Below are 17,735 nucleotides of genomic sequence, written 5' to 3' on the forward strand. Positions count from 1 at the left end.
TTTCTTCTTTTTTTTATGTGAAACAATTTTTTTAATGATGTGATAACCTTCAAGGGTGCACAGCAACCAAGGAAATCGTTGTCTTCTTATTCATTTTTTAATTTTGCGGACGCAATCCATTTCCTATTAAAACTTAAGATTATAAACTTAATGTTTAAAATGAATCTTATTTGTTTTGTGTTTTGAGCTTCTAAACCTTTTTTAATTTTTTGATTGTTTAAGTTTTTTTCTTTCTTAAGTACATTTTTTTGAATATTTTTTTTGTTGAGTTTCTATTTTTACTGAAATTGTTAAAAGTTTGCTTTTGTTTAAGGGGTTACATACATGTAGAAAATCACAAAATTTCATATTACAGAAAATTCACTTAATTCACTAAAAAGATGATTTTCAATCACTCCTGAAAGTTTCATGAAGATATTTCGTGACTGAACTGAGTAAGAGACGAATTAAGTTCATGCGCAAAGCGAACTGTCAAACTTTGTAAGCGTTTTTCTCTAAACACCGAGTTGATTTACGGGTGCCACGATATCTCGAGATTGGATGGACCAAATTGGCTGAAATTTGGGGTGAAGACTCAAGACATATTCCGTGTGCATGACGAAGCCCGATTTTGAAATTTTGCTTTTTAAAAAAATACAAAAATCAAAAACTGACGATTTTTTATATGAAAAACATAACAATTTTTTTTTCATTTTTAAGAATTAAGTTTTTGAAAATCGGCCTTCGTCATGCACACAGGACCGGTTCAACGAGTCTTCACCAAAATTTTGAGCCGATTTAATCAAAGCAGTGTTGAGATATCGTGGCACCCATTTTTTGAAACTGCTAACTTAAAATAGTTATATCTCGGCAAAGGTATATCCAAATGTCTTCATATTTATTTTATTAATAGATCAAAATATATATTTTAATGCCCTCCAAAAAGATTTAAAAAAAAGTTTAAATGTGTGCTCATACCAACCTCGGACATTTTGACGATTTACATGTATGTAACCCCTTAATTCGTTTAGAAATTACGTTTGGTGATAGATGTACACTTTTTCATGAACAGTTTTTGCAAACATTTTTTGGGTGAGAAATTTTTATAACTGATGTTTTAAAACAAGGCGGAAATTAGAAAATGGGTTTTGAGTGACTACCCTGATGTCATTAATCTGGTTTAGTTATAATCTAATACATTTAGAAAATGTGTATCATAATTTCAATGAAAAAGTTATTGGAAAATGCATTATACACTAATTCAGTTGATTTTCATTCATTAGTTTTCAAAAGTCCTAGTTCTAACGAAAAAAAAATATTATCTTGTAAAAAAATGCGGTTTTGTTTACCGAATTTGTGAAAGTAAAATGATTTTAAACGAACTTTAAGTTAAAAATGATGAGGGAGCGTTCCAAATGTTTGCGTTGCGTAATAAAAGAACGCTCCTTTAAAAACATTGGGGACTTAATTAATTTAAAAAAAAATTGCTAATTGCAGTCAAAAATTCGTAAAAATATGAAGCATTTTGAAAAAATATTTTGCTTTATATTTCTTACAGTCTTAGTGTAAAATTAGCAGTAGATCAATAAAAGATATGAAATATTTCTCGTTGGTGTATTCAAATTAGTGGAACTTAAATTAATCGTCAGCTTTATTAACGATTCAGGTATTTAAATTTTACTTAAACAATTTGTTATAATATATTGAAAATGTAGCACATGATCAACGTCATATATTTAAATAATAAAATTAGTAATTATTTTTAATTTCAAAAAAAAATTAAAGAGTATTCAAAAAATGCCACGTTTCATTATTCCACAAAACTATGACATATTGCAAAAAAAAAAAACATTTATTATATGTAAAATTGAATTCAATTAAAAAATAATTGTACCCAATTATTTAATTCTTATTATTAATTTTCTTCACGTTGTTTTCTACTTGAGCAATTCTCTACCAAAACCGGAAATGGGTTTTATTTGTATTTTTTTATTTGACTTAAACTTTGTGGGGGCCTTCCTTATGACCAAATAAGCTATTTTGCGTCATTGGTTCACCCATACAAGTCTCCATACAATTTTGGCTGCTGTTCATACAAAAATTGTATGTAAATATTCAAACAACTGTAACTTTTGAGTGAATTTTCTGGTCAATTTGATGTCTTCGGCAAAGTTGTAGGTATTGTTGAGGACTTTTGAGAAAAAAAAGGTACACGAAAAAAAAATTGCAGATTTTTTTATCAACTTTTTTTTCACAAAAGCTCAATTTCCCAAAATACGTATTTTTTGATTTTCGAGACAAAAATCCGCAACTTTTGAGCCATAGAGAAACATGGTCAAAAAATCTACCGCCGAGTTTTGAATTTTTGAAAAAATAGTGATTTTTGGAAAAAAAAATCGAAGTTTCATGCAAAAACAAATTTGACATTTGTTTTAATGCAAAATTGAATTTGCAATCGAAAAGTACTTTACAGATTTTTTGATAAAGGGCTCCGTTTTCAAGATAAAGCCACCTAAAGTTTGATTTTAGCGAAATATTTGCAGTTTTTCGATTTATACAAATAGTGACCATGAGTGACCATTTCTAAAAATATTTTTGTTTAATTTCAGGAAATTTGCTATAAAATTGTCTTAGAGACATTGAAGATTGGACCTCGGGTTGCTGATAGAGAGCCGCTTTAAGAAAAAGAAACACGAAAACTGAAGTTTTCTAAATTTCACCAAAACAACCCACCATTTTCTAATGAAGATATCTCAGCAACTAATGGTCCGATTTTCAATGTTAATACATGCAACATTGGTAAAATATTTTGATTTTTTTTATATAAAGACTACCATTTTAAATGGGCGTATTATTCAATGTTTGGCCCTTTTAAAATGTTAGTCTTGATTTAAAAAAAATAAATATTTTTTTCAAAAAGATCGGAAAATTTCACAAATTTTTCATCTTGAAAATCGGACCATTAGTTGCTGAGATATCGTCATTAGAAAATGGTGTTTTATTTTGGTGAGATTAAGAAAACTTCAATTTTCGTGTTTCTTTTTCTTGAAGCGGCTCTATCTCAGCAACCCGAGGTCCAATCTTCAATGTCTCTTAGACAATTTTATAGCAAATTTTCTGAACTTTAAAAAAATATTTTAAGAAATGGTCACTCATTGTCTTTTTTATAAAAATCGAAAAACTGCAAATATTTCGCTAAAATCAAACTTTCGGTGGCTTTATCTTGAAAACGGAGCCCTTTATCAAAAAATCTGTAAAGAACTTTTCGATTGCAAAATCAATTTTGCATTAAAAAATAATGTCAAATTTGTTGTTGCATGAAACTTCGATTTCTTCCGAAAATCACTATTTTTTCAAAAATTCAAAACACAGCGGAAGATTTTTTGACCATGTTTCTTTATGGCTCAAAAGTTGCGGATTTTTGTCTCCTAAAACAAATCAAAAAATCTTGATAATCAAAAAATACGTATTTTGGGAAATTGAGTTTTTGTGAAAAAAAAGTTGATTAAAAAAGCAATTCTCAGACATTTCGCATTTTTTTCAGAATTTTAAATTTGTTTTTTTATTTAGATGAAATATGGATAATACATTCCCAATTTCAAAAGAATTTATATTGCATCATTAGGTTTTCCGTACAAGTTTGCTGGGATGGTCATGCAGAAATCTCCGTGAAATCTACGTCGGCCTTTGTTCGATATAATATGATTCTCGCTTAAAACATATCAAAACAATAATTATTTCCGCTGTTTTTCAAAAATAAATTTAAAAACATTAAACATAAAATAAAAACCCTATAAAAGTTACTAAACAAGCCTAACCGAAATATAGTAAACATCAGTAAACTATTAGGTATAAAAATGTTTTCTGCGAATGGGATAACATTTTATAAAAAATTACACAATAAATAGTCAATTTCACTCTACAGCCGGCTATTAGAGTTTAATTTTCAAATGGTAATGCAGGTACTGCTCAATACACAATCAGTTAAAAACTTATGGCACACCCGCAATACCTGTCAAGGTATATACTAGGGTCTTACCTTTCTACTAACATTGAGTCCAAAACCTCTCTACAAACATCTATACCACTAAGGTGACGCAGGGATCCTTGCGCACTTTAGATAGGTGTTTACTAACATTCCTTCCGTTCCCCAAAGGATAGCTTGGACCCGGTGAGGACCCCCTTATGCCCTGGGCTGTATTACACACTCATCAAAAGATGAATACATGGTATCTCCCGTGTTTGATTATTGTTTCGGATGAGGGTCTAACACAACCACACCAAACAGTGGGATAAGCGTTGTGGAGCCATCCGTGGATAGGGCGTCCTGAAATGCTAATGCTAATGCTAAAGTTTGCTGGGATGGTCATGCAAAATGAATATGTTAATCTAGTTCTGGATTTTTTTCTGATCAATTTGGTGTCTTCGTCCAAACTGTGGTGCATGACTTTTTATTCAATCATTAAATGTTGAATACCGTCAGTGGGGGTGACTATGGGTCAAAAAACAACACACCTCTCGAAATTACCTACTTAATAACAAAAACAATTTAAATAACATCGAAAATCTTTCAACGTAGATTTGTTCTTAGATAGATTACTATCATTTTCCCAAAATACGGTGGATTTTGATGAACACTACCTTAAATGCCAATAGTTTAAAAATTGACCCAATCTCACCTCTTAGAGGGGGTGACATTGGGTCAAATAAAACTAAAATGATGCTCAAATACAACGATATGGTAAAAACAAGTCATCCAACAGTGTTTCTTGTTCGAGGGAATCGTATTGACATGCTACAATGTTTGAAGTGGAGATTTTCAAACATTTGGGTAGTTTTTGTGCAATCCCAACAAAAATTTTAGAAAAATGATTTTGACAGCTGTCAAAATAACAGGATTTGCTCTAGGAACGAGATTTTTTCAGCGAAGTCATCTTAAGATGTCCCCTACACAACCCTTTTAACAGAATTCAGTTTTATTGAGAAGTATCTAGGAAATGGTGAAAACCGTAAAAAATCACTTTGACCCAATCTCACCCCCCAGACCCAATGTCACCCCCAATACGTAGTTTTGGTTTTCGAGATTTTTCGGGCTAGAATTTAGAATGTTGCAAAATCTGGTACTTGAGCCATACATGAAAACAACTTTATCACATTTTATCATTCGTTTATAGATGCAAAATTAAATTTGCAACCGAGTAAGGACTTTGTATTAATCACCGGTTTATGAAAATGTAATCTGGAAAGATAAAAAAAAATCGGCTGGACATTCTAGATAGAAATCGGTTGACGACCACTGCTTCCCGGAAGGAACTGGCCTGGGTCGCCTCGGGTGACGATGCACCTTTCGGCCTTCAAATCATTCCAGCTGGTTTCAATCAGCACGTGTGGCACTGTCACCGGCGGCGTCCGACCGACTTGTGGCTGCCTTAATTTATGAAAAATTGTCTGCGTTTTTTTTTTTGCTGTTTGGCTTTCAATTAACGACCCATTACGTCAGTTTTGGGAAATTAATTTTCGGCACGTCTTTTTGACTTGATTGTTTACAAAACAGCGAAATGTGGTTCAAATTGGTTCCCTCGAGGTTTGGGTGGTGTCTTTAATCAATTTTCTTATCAAATTGGACTTAATTACCTGGACGGGGATGTGCTCCATTCGTTACCAGGACTAATTTGGGGGCAATTTTGCCGGGAGTGATTTGCATGATTTGTTTTTTTCTGTTTTTATTTTCAATTTTAGACAATCTGTACAGGTTTTCCTTAATTTTTATTTCCAATTTTCATAACAGTTAGCAAAAGTAGGTCCTGTTGGTTCAGCTACGTAAACGATGATCTCGATGGTGAAATAAACACAAAACATTCCCAGCCATCTATTGGAACAATTTTGTGCTTGGTAATTTGAGTCAATTGATACAGCTGTGGAGCAGTTGGTTGGCAGCAATAATATGATGAATAAATTTTATCGTGGAAATTCTACAAACGGTTTTGTAACACGTGAAATAGTTACCAGTTCATTTATTTAATCTTATTTAACAAGGATATAACCTCAATTACAATTGTAGAATGTTGATTTCTGTAACGTAATTCACATTTATCGGTGGCCTCAATGAACAGCTGCAGAATCCAGAAAAGGATGTTTATTTACAACTGAAATATGTAGTTCTTGATATCATAATGCAAAATTACTGCACTGTAATCTTGCATATTTATCACTTCGTCCTGTTTGGTCCCATTAATCATATTTTGTTTATTTACAGCATAAAGCTAAGCAAAGCACTTTTTTTTTGCTTTTCTAGACTTTGCATAATGTGCGACAATTTCAGCAGTGTTTTTTCCGTGAGTGTTTTATTTTGACAATATGCAATGTACGTTTTTGAAAAGTTTCAAGATTTGGTCGATTTCCCTTCAGATCGCATTAGACATTGACCTCATTCGAGTTGCATTACGCCACTCTCAGCAACAAAAATTCAACCGCTTCAATCAGCCCTATTTGGTCAGGTGAATTGTTGTAAAACGTGTTGGCATCATGTCTGAATGTAAACGATGATTTTACATATCACGGGCTCAACTTTGTTTTCTTCAGATTGACAACTTGGCGAGAGTTCCGGCTGATCCACCGCGTTTACACCAACCTCAACAGTGTATTGTCAGTTTAGCTCGAAATCGTCGCACTTTTAAGTCGCGATGACGATTTCAAAACAAACTACCTCAACATTAAAAAGTCACTCAATTGGCCTGGTATTGGTGAAGCTCCCCAGTTCTCTTTTTTCTTAGTTGGAGCTTCGCGGGCACTCACTTTTAGTTGTTGTGTACAAACATTTCAGAGCGTGGCTGCGACGGTGTTGGTGTGTTGTTAAATAAATTACGTAACTCGTTTTAAAGTGGAAACAAATATGTCTCCTTAAATTTACGAGTGGTTAATGGGGTGAGGAAATCGTTTAGTTGTTTTTACTAGTAATTTTGAAGGAAATTTTAAAAAGTTGCGTTTTTACTCATTTAAACTGAAATGAATTCAATTTCATTAGCAACATCAATTACGCCATCAAGCTAAACTAATCTGCAGGTAAAGTGATACCTGGTCGTGATAGTTCAGTTTAAGGTCCCTCCCTCTCCTGCTCACCACATCACTTCCCACCAGCAGCAAGAGTCAATGGTGGAGAGTGAAATTTAATCACTACCACCACAAACACTCTCACGGTCGCGAGCGTCGAGAGTTTTGAGTGTTTTGCGCGATGTCTAGACGACCCGCGTAATCTATCTCACAGAGGAGGGGCAGCGATTTTGAGATGTGTGTTGTGGTGGTGTGGCTTTGCCACTCAGGCCTCAGTAACTCCGATTGTTGTTGTTGGAGCAGTGGTGTTAAAGTTTAGGTATTTTGCCTGAAATCTTCCTAAATCTTTCTTTATATTATAATTTATTTTATTACTACTATTATCCCTGGAGTTTAATTTTTTTAAAGATACAAAAATGTACAAAACAGGTTTCTTTTACATTTTCATTTTGCGTGTAGAATTATTAATTTATACATGCCAAAAAGAAAACAAAAAACATTTTGCTCTTTTTAAACGACAGATAAAAGTCAAGAAAAAAACTATTTAAAAAAAATAAACATCACGTTTGAATTTGAAAATTTAAAATTCACAAAAGATATGTTTTCTTTCTTCTTAAAGAAATAAGAAAAACTAACACTAATTCAGAATGAAAGAATAAATTCTAGGGATTTATTTTAAAATGTCCTTTAAACATAGGAAATCCAATGACTTTTTTTCCTTTTGAAAAAAAAAAAATATAGATTTCTTTTGAAAACATGTTAAAGAAGTGGCACGTGTTAGAGAAAATCGTTAAGCACATGATATCTCATCTTTCTTCCATTATATCTTAAAAGAAAGTTACATGACTTTAAAAAAATGAGCTTCAATTCTTTAAAAGATGCTGTTCATGATTGAACAAGGCTTGTAGCTTAAAAACCTTATGTTTTGTTTTTGTGCATATTAAATTCAAAGAGCTAGTCCATGAACAGGGCATACCCCTTAGTATGGGACGTCGTTTGGACCTCACCAATCTGCCTGAAATTTCCAGGAGTGGTTTGTACATACAGCCATTCCACGTCAAACAGGAAGTCTCCAAATCAAAAGTGCTCCGATTTGGCTCAAATTTGGAGTGGGAGTTCTTTGGCCCAAATAATTAGACCCGTATTTTTTGTTTGGCGATTAGGGTAGTCCTATCCGAAATAGGGTGGCCCATAAAGTTGAATTTTTCGTCGATTTACGCAAAAACCACATTTTTCAAAAAATCATATAACCGGAACGGCTGAACCAATTTTGGAGCGCCACAATTCAAAAGAATGGTTATTAGTTGTTTCAAGTTATCGCAGTTTTAGTGAAAAAAGTTGATTTTTACCCGTTTTCGTCATTTTGCCGTTTCCGCGCGCGGCGTGTCGATAAACCCAGTTTTTATGTTTAAAAAATCATATCTCCGAAATGTGTTAATGGATATTCGAGTAAAATATTACAAGGAATCAGGAAAAAATATTTTCAGACATGGGTTCTTTGGTCCCGAGACCTTGAAATCAGCAAATGAAATTTTCATATGACCTTTTCAAATATTCAGCTAGTTTTTTTGACCTCAACATATTTTTCCATAAAAGCCCAACTAATAACCTGTCTTTTGAATTGTGGCGCTCCAAAATTGGTTCAGCCGTTCCGGAGATATGATTTTTGGAAAAATGTGGCTTTTGCAAAAATCGACGAAAAACGCAATTTTATGGACCCCTTAGATCAAATTTACCGGTGATAATTTTATCATATTCGTATTTCTGAGACAATTTCACAATAGAAACATGCATAAAAATGTTTGTTTTCATCCATTTGAAAAAAATAAAGTTAAAAAAAAACCTTCAAACCACATTTATTGTAAATCAGGTTCGTTTCCAAGGATTCTAGATGTCACCAGAAAAAGGCAACTTCTTATTTTATTAACTTTATTTTTTTAAAGGGTTCAAATGGATGAAAACAAACATTTTTATGCATGTTTCTGTTGTGAATGTTGTGAAATTGTCTCAGAAACACGAATATGATAAAATTATCACCGGAAAATTTGATCTATGGGGTCCCCGAGCAAAAACTTACAACCAAAAAATTCACTAAAAGAAAAAGTAAATAGACACTTTTTCTTTTAGAGATTTTTTTGTATATTATACTGCGTTAACCAAAGCGTTCTCAGTCTCAGATGGTAGTCCCAGATTCCCCTACAAGCTTCAAGTCAAATCGTGTTGAAATCTGGATAGAACACTTTTTTTATTTGAGTTACAACATATTTATTATGAAATTTTTTGCTTTTCTCCAATTTTTTTTCGATTTTTCCCATACAAACATCAACGAACAACAGCAACTCTTAAGCCTTACCCAATTTGGCTCAAAATTTGCACAGTTACTTATTTTTTCCTAAAGAATGGAGCCGAAGGGTATCTCTTAAGATTTCTAAAATTAAAAAAAATGTCACCTTAGCATTCACAAGGCATTTGGCATTTGGCAAACAAGCCACAAAAATTGCTTCATCTCAGCACCAAAGCTACAAAAAGTTATTTTCCAGAAGCAAAAATAAATGTTTATCATGAAATAATTGATTTACACCTAACAAATTTTGACAGAGGAAATAGAAATAATTCTGTTTTTCCGGACCAAATTCAAAAATTATATCAAAATTGTTTTTTTTTGTGTAAACCACCATCCGCAAGTAATACACTTTTTTAAATACAATGAAAAAATGTAAATATTTACAAAAAAACAAGCCAAGTCTCAACATATGAATGAAAGACAAGGAACAATAAGAAAACAAATTTTTGATCTGAAAATTTTAGGGTTTGAAGTGTGACTTGTTTTTTTTGTGTGACTTTGTAAATATATTATGCAAAAGAAAGTATGCAGTAATTTTTCTGTTGTCCCAAAATGTGCCTCTTCGCATTTTAAAACAATTTAAATGATAATAGTTTCATTCTATAGTTAAAATAGCAAAATGATGTTTTTGCTATTAAAAATTGAGAAATTAAGCCTTTTTGAAGAGCGTGCCTACATTTTCGCCCCACCGTATTCGCCACCCACCCAACCAAAACAACGGTATCGCCCGTCAGGTTGCGCTAAAAAGCAGAAGTAAACAACCGATTCGCCCTTTTGTGTTTTTTTTTATTTTTCGGGTTTTTAAGGAAAAAAAGTGGTTAAAAAACTATTTTGTGATATTTGCAACCTCAGTTATAAATAATGGGTCTAGAAAGCCTTCAGAAGGAGTCCGATTCAGCCCAAGAATCGTTGAGCAAGGATCACGGCTATGATTCCTGCCTTTTCAATCTTTGCATAGCTTTAATGGTTACGGAGGCGATGATTTTGTACGGTATTCCTCCTAAACCTCCCTACACTAACTTTTTGTCCTGCAACTGCTCGACCCAGAATCCCCGGATGTCCCAAGAACCGGTAAATTATGGACCTTCATGTCTAGATTGTGAAACCAGACCAGATCCGATACTAAAATAATTGAAATTAAAATGTTATGCATTTAGGATCATACAGTCCCAGATGATCCATTTTGAGGATTGTCAGGTTAAAATTCACTAAATTATAACGAAAATTTAGTGTTTCTAAATATACGTCGGAACTTGCAGAAAACACTACATTCGCCCCTCGTGATTGGGTGAAAACACAAGGGCGGAAACTCAATTTGGTTTGTTTTGATTGATGTTGTTGATTAGCCCTTTTGTTTTTTGCTTGTAAAACTACGTAATTTCGGAATTTTGAGATGCTGGAGGGTGTTTTAGAATCAGTTTTGTTCGCTTTACATGATTCTGACGAAAATCCAGTTTGTTTGATTTCGACCTTTTGAAAAGTTGTTACCGAATTGTTAAAAAATCTGATTTTTCGAGTACGCTGCAATTTATTAAAATTACATCAATGTAAAGAAGGCTCTTTCATGAAAAAGCGAAAAAAGCAAAATTCCACTTTAGTTCAAAGTCCAGTGCTGCCAGCACGGCCACGAAAATCATCCCCCCAAGTGATGATCAGGGCAAGAAATACCATTACACTCGCAAACCGCGTGCGGCCTTTCGCAAGCAGTACTTTATGGTTGTTGTTGTTGTTATTGTTGTTGCTTTTCGTTGATATCCGCGGTATCACCTACTTGTATTGGTATTAGTCTTTCTGTCAGTCAATGGTATTCGTGTCAGTCAGCGTTCGTCGTCTGATGGAAATGAAAATAACATAACATTGACCAATTTTATTTTCTCTCTCACTCTATCCATTCCTCTCTACTTCTTGGTCTATCTTTTCTCTTCTTTATAATCATCATTCTCCATACTACCGTGATCGTCGTGATGGAAGTATAATAAGATTCGACAGGCCAAAGTGGGATTCGAATCGGAACATTTTCGATTCGATTCCTGGCCGCGAAAGAGGCCTCCTTAGTGTTGGTGTGTTTTGGGGTTGATTTTCGTGCGGATGTGTGCGCAAATGTAGGCACAATAACATTGGCTCTCAAAAAACCTACCTTTGCGGTTTATTTGCATGCTAGTCCACAGGAAAAGTTGATGAAATCCGTACTGCGCGCCGTGGGAAGGTTATTCGCCAAAGAACTCTGATCGAATCTTTTGATTTGGTGCACTATTCATTCAAAGAGAATTAAACAATCGCAGAGATCTTCAAACCACTATCACCAAGTCACTTGAATGATTGAACAACTGCTCTTCCAATTGGAGTTATCTTCACTTCATAGATAAACACATTCGTCACGCAACGAAACTTCCAGCACTGCACTTGAATAAGACTTCTTTTATTTGTATTACTTATATTCTGATTTTCCTCAACGTTGTATTCTTCAAACTATTTCTCACCTTATTTTTTTTTGTTTCACTCAATCAAACCCAAGTCGGAGAAGTTGTTTTCGTCAAGGTTGAAAATATCCACACACAAACACGCACACACGTTTTTAGACACTTTTTATTCACTTTTCTTCCAATGTTTTTCGTTTTTCGCCACACGGCTTTCTTTTTAGTAGAGTATTTTATTTAGAAAACACACAACAGCGGCGGCGGTGTCGGATTCTCGCAAAATATTGTTTCGTTTTCAGTTTTCAGGACCGACCAGAACGGCGATGACGACGGCGACCAAACTATTTGGAAGAGAATGAATGAAGAGAGAAAAAAACTATAATCAAAATACAGAACTCGAAGCAGTGCTGCCAGTGATGTAATTTTAGAAGATTTCAGAGGAAATATGTTGAAAAAGTTTCAAATCAATTGATTTATTTGTAGATTTTTGCCTTCCTCACCTTACTGAGAAAAGGCTATAAAATCACTCGAAAAATTAACTTCACAATTAGACCTTCATGTATACCTATCGACTCAGAATCAAATTCTCTGTCTGTGTGGTGGGATGTTGATCAAAAAATTGTCAGTCGACTACCTTTATGATGAAAAAATCGATTTGTTTGGTAATTTGGAAAGGTGAGTCGTAACTAAAAAATCATAAAATGTAGTTTTTTATAGGGTGCGAAAATTTACACTAGTTTAAATATTCCACATAATAAATCGGATAAATAGCTTCCAAGATATCATTGATTGAAAAATCTCAAAGAAAATTGTAGTGGATTGTCTTAGCTTATAAAAAAATCTATTTATCACTACAAAAAACGCTATTTAAAAAATAAGAAAAAGACAATTTTCTGAAATTTTTATCTTCAAAAATGTTTTGATTCGAAAACATTTTTATCAAAATAAAAAAAAAAACAAAACGTTCGATTTACCCCATTTCTCGACAGTTGGCTCTTTTTGATCACTTAAACATTAGGAATGAAAAAACGAAGGACGTTTGCACTATTTTAAATTTAATTTTAATTGAAAAAAAAAGTTCACAAAATCCCTTCTCAAGAAAAAGATTTTCCGAATACAATTTTTTTTTACAATTTTTCATAGAGAGAAACCAATGATGCAAGATGATGGACACAGTTTCATCCAATTATAAAATTACATTTTTTTTGCGGAATTCTAGAGAACTGCTCAGCTGTACTTTTGAAATAAAAAAATCTTAGCACAAGGTAGGGGAAATGCACATATTTTTGGAAGATTTCTTGAAGATCTGACAACTTGTGAACCCAAAAAGATAATTTTCTAACATTTTGCCGAAAACGAACTTCATCATATTATCAGCTTAAATCGGTTCGCAATTTAATTTCAAAAGAAAGCATAAATTGAATAGTTCAGAAGCACTTCAAAATATGTAAATTTGCCTCTAATTCGGAGTAATCAGTTCTAACTTCACCGCTAGTCTTAATTTTAGTCGGCACCAAATCTCACAATTTGATGGCACCTATCTTGACCACATTCCCAAATGTAAAAACGGCTCGAAAAATATGGGGGAGAAAATATTCTTCTCCGCTTGAAGTGTTTATGAAAATTGATGTTATTGCGATATAATTAGTGTGTCCATCCCGGGAATTCCCGGGACAAAAATTCCGGGATTTTCGCTAAACCGGGAATTCCCAAATCCCGGGATTTTTTATATTTCGGAATTCTCGAAATTGGAAAAAAACATTGTTTGGTCTGGAAACTCAGATTTGGTTTTAAAGCATTAGCAAATTTGTATTCGGCGTATATCAACATTTATTTGGCTTACAAGGGAAAATTATTAAAATTTTAGTTTACGGATCCGCAAAATGCCTAGCACTTAAAATATTTATCATTAAATTTTATTTATTTTTTGAATATTTACGTTTTATTTTTTTATTTATTTTAAACTTGAAAAAAATCAAATTTAATTATTTTTCATTAAACATCGACATTTGGAGCAAATTAGGAAAAAAGTAACGAATTAAGACAGCATAATTTTCTGATATTTTTTAACTAACAAAACAATTAGTACACCAATTTTCAAATTAATTGCTCTAAAATATCCTGTACCTATTCAAACTGCAGTCCCGATTTCTCCCAGTTGGAGGTTGTGACTTAGAAATAGTTTGTAAAATATGTGTTATATAAGACATGAAATTTTAAACTTTTCAAAAAATTTCAATGTATGATTACATTTTATTTGTTTTCGTTTCTTGTTTTTTTTTTACAGTTTCAATGATTTTTTTTTGCTTTTGTAGTCACTTCATATAAAAAAATAAAGAAATATATTAATAAGAATTTTATGATTTTATTTATGATATAATTTGAATCACGTTGGATTAAAAATTACGATTCATAAAAAATCTAAAGCATAGCAAAGAACAAAAAACAAAAAAACAAAATTTTAAACTAACTAGAAACTGCTGTTTTTTGTTCAAATTGAAGTAAAGATTATCACCAATTAATAGTATTTAGCTAATTCTATGATTGTAAGCTTGAAAAACATAACAAATTTAATGAAAACATATAATTTATGACGGTTTAAAAAAAATCCCGGGATCCCGGGAATTCCTGGGATTTGAAAAATATTTTTCCCGTTTCCCGGGAAATTCCAAACTCGGGAAAAATGGACGCCCTAGATATAATAATAAGGTTGAGCTTGTTTAAAAATGTTTTGAATTTTAGTGGATTTATACGTTAAAAGTTTATCTCAATTTTGTTTTTGTTTTTGTTTTTTTGTCTGGTGCTTTTGATTTTTTTAATGTTGAAAAATGGCTAGTGATTTGAATAATATATCTTTTTTACTGTCCCTCCCTCGTCTCTGGTCAGATGAACTTTGAAGAATATTTGCAACGTCCTAGTTAAGATTTAAAAACAAAATATTTATGAGTTTTTGCATTCTCACAATCTTCCAAAATAGTTTAAACATTCGGGAAAGCGAAACTATGTTTTGTGGAATTTTTTCGTCAAAACTTTCAGATTCAAAAATAATGCGAGTTTTAGCAAATTCATGCAATAGTAATTCAACGCAGAATGTAACCTTAATAAGAGGTTTTACATTATTCAAGAAAAGATTTGTTGAAACATTGAAAGACTTTTTTTTTCAAAATTTGGGGGTGAGTTTAAGAAGTTTTTTTTAATTTTTAAATCCTTCCAAAGTGAATAATTTTAATGACAGGGTCGCAAGATCTTTAAAAAATGATTTATCGATCCTCAGAAAAATGTACACATGAAAAAATTAAAGATGTTTTCATTCAAGTGTATATTTTTTTTATAAATTATGAGTGAAAATATTCCAACTAGATCCACATCAGCAAGAAAAGTCTCTCTAGTCTGGCAACCCTTTCCCGTGCCAACCAAAAACAAAACCCCTGCCATTACACACACGCACGAAATCAACGTAGACGAACACGCACACACAAAAATTCGCCCCACCACATAACTCAGGGGCACCTCTCGTGGAACACAAAATATTTTCACACACGCGCCAACAGAGAAGAAAAAAACAGGAAAAATCAATCGGCGGTCGGAAAAATTTCCTTCGGCACTTGGCCTGCACCGGCCAAACTGAAGAAATTTCCAACCCCACCACAAAAACAAAACCCAAAACAACCATTTGAAAATTAGTTTCGACCGAGATTTTTTTTTGTTTTCTCATTTTACTAATTATTTTGCCCTTACCAAGAATTTCGCCTTTTTAAAAGTTTATTCTCTTCAGCAAAATTGATTCTTTTCCTTTCGAAAAAAAAAACAGCACAAATTTCCCATCGATGTCCAACTGGTCTCAGAACAAACACACTGCACTTATCATTCGTGGAACGGGCCCCGAAAAGTCACTTATCGACCGCAGGTTCGAGAAACGACGACGGCGACCGTGACCAAATCCCGAAACGACGAAACTTTTGACCAAATCGCACGCAATTCAGCGGCTAGACGTCCGAAAGACCACGTAACTCCAGGTTGGCTAAAATTCCCGGCCTAAACTCCGATCCGGTCTGCTTTCGATTCGCGAAGAAAAAACCTGCAGATTTCCACAAAATTTCCGTAACTATTCCGTAGCGATTTTGAGCACGAACGTAGAAAATTGCGTTTTTCAGCGTTTTCCTTCCAAAGTAGTAGTACAGCACTGAGTAGGTAGTAGTCTCGCTACTTCGAGCAAAGTAGTAGTTTAGTAAGCTGTTCTATACAAACACACTTTTTCGCTTAATTCTTCACTTTTGGTGTAATATTAGTAGTAGACAACCGCGGTGACGGCGACGACTTGGAGACTTCTTTTTTTTAGACTGCTCGATGAATGTATTGTATCATTCTCTCGCAGACAGACTGGGCGAATTGGGCCATTCAGTGTGGGCTCAGTTTGTCCGGCAATCGTGAATGGGTGAGAGAACCGCAAACAAATATGGCCGACGTTGAGCTACTCTCTCTCGACTGAATGAGAGTTTGACGTTTGTGAATGAAGTTTGACGTACGAGCTGGGTGCGAGGGGTTTACGATTGAATGAAGAAGTCCAGTTGGATTTTGAAATTGCGCAAAATGTATTTATTCAAGTGAAATGAAAATTCCTGGTCATAAATCTTTTCATATTTTGCTTCTAAAAATATATTTTATTTGTAACTTAAGGGGTTACATACATGTAGAAAATAAAAAAAATCATATTACAGAAAATTTATTAAATCCACTTAAAAGAAGATTTTCAATCACTCCTGAAAGTTTCATGAAGATATTTCATGATTTAACTGAGTTAGAGGCGATTTAAGCTCAGAATTTTGCCATGCGCAAAGCCAACTGTCTAACTTTCTGAGCGTTTTTCTCTGAACACCAAGTTGATTTACGGGTGCCACTATATCTCGAGATTGGATAGACCAAATTGGCTGAAATTTTGGGTGAAGACTCCCAAGACATGTCCGGTGTGCATGACGAAGCCCGATTTTGAAATTTTGAATTTCCAAAAAATACAAAAATAAAAAACGGGCGATTTTTTATATGAAAAACTGAAAAAATATTTTTATCTTTTTTTAAATAAACTTTTTGAAAATCTGCCTTCGTCATGCACACGGGACCGGTTTAACGAGTCTTCGCCAAAATTTTGAGCCGATTTGGTCGAAGCAATGCACAGTGGTCCGAAACCGAAATCTAGCGTGACAAAATTGATAGCGGCCACACGTTAAGATTTAGAGCTTTGGTGTCTTCGGGACAAATGATCAGGGTCAATAGGGACATCTTTTGGTATGGTGGACATTAGGGTCGTCCAAATTTTAGGGTGGTGCAGAATTTTTATTTTGGCGGGATGACGAGATAGCGCTTTGGTGTCTTCAGAAAAGTTATAGGGAACACCGTTCTGAGCAACTTTGCTGAAGGGCACAAAGCTCTATCTTCAAACGGGAAGTTTCTAGAGCCATTTTTGTTATTTAGGTTTGGGTCTTTATGAAAAAATGAGTTTTCTGAATTTATCAACTCAAGCTTATCTCGTAGTGAGTTGGTGTCTTGTAGACATTTGAAAAGCTTATCAAAACACACATTTATCTTCCAAGAGAGCGAAAATCGGACCTTTAAAACGAAAGTTATAGCCAAAATACGACAAAAAAGACGCCATTTTGAAATGTGAATAACTCGAAAAGGTGGTGGAGTTTGACCTCGCTCTTAGAAGCATCTGAAAGTACACATTCTAGAGTACATTGCTGAAAATATCTCGGAGGTCTTTTTTGTTTAACTCATTTAATCTTAATTAGAAAATGAGCATTTTTAAATCGTTTTTTGCCCATAACTTTTGATAGAATTTTCCAAAATTCGTTTTTCAAGAACGAAAATGTTCATTTTGACAAGCTCTACAATTGTCTAGAAGGGCTCAAAAATGTGCAAAATGATCTAGTGGTTGTAAAAGAAGAAAC

General features: G+C 33.5%; 2 protein-coding genes across 2 annotated transcripts in view; both read right to left on the bottom strand.

Moving 5' to 3' along the window:
* Window positions 1-16,137, bottom strand: part of LOC6046306 (nuclear receptor coactivator 1) — a 339,035-nt gene extending 322,898 nt beyond the window's left edge. Inside the window, exons 1-2 of the mRNA XM_038254025.1 lie at window positions 15,529-16,137; window positions 11,511-12,131 (exon numbers count right to left, since the gene is read on the bottom strand). The gene's annotated coding sequence lies outside the window, so the exon portion shown is untranslated. The remainder of the gene's footprint in view (window positions 1-11,510; window positions 12,132-15,528) is intronic.
* The window catches only part of LOC119766310 (putative mediator of RNA polymerase II transcription subunit 26), a 58,534-nt gene that overhangs the window by 36,524 nt on the left and 4,275 nt on the right, over window positions 1-17,735 (bottom strand). The gene's annotated exons all lie outside the window — the stretch shown is intronic.

This window comes from Culex quinquefasciatus, chromosome 2 (genome assembly GCF_015732765.1).
Source record: "Culex quinquefasciatus strain JHB chromosome 2, VPISU_Cqui_1.0_pri_paternal, whole genome shotgun sequence".
Classification (NCBI taxonomy): Eukaryota; Metazoa; Arthropoda; class Insecta; order Diptera; family Culicidae; genus Culex; species Culex quinquefasciatus.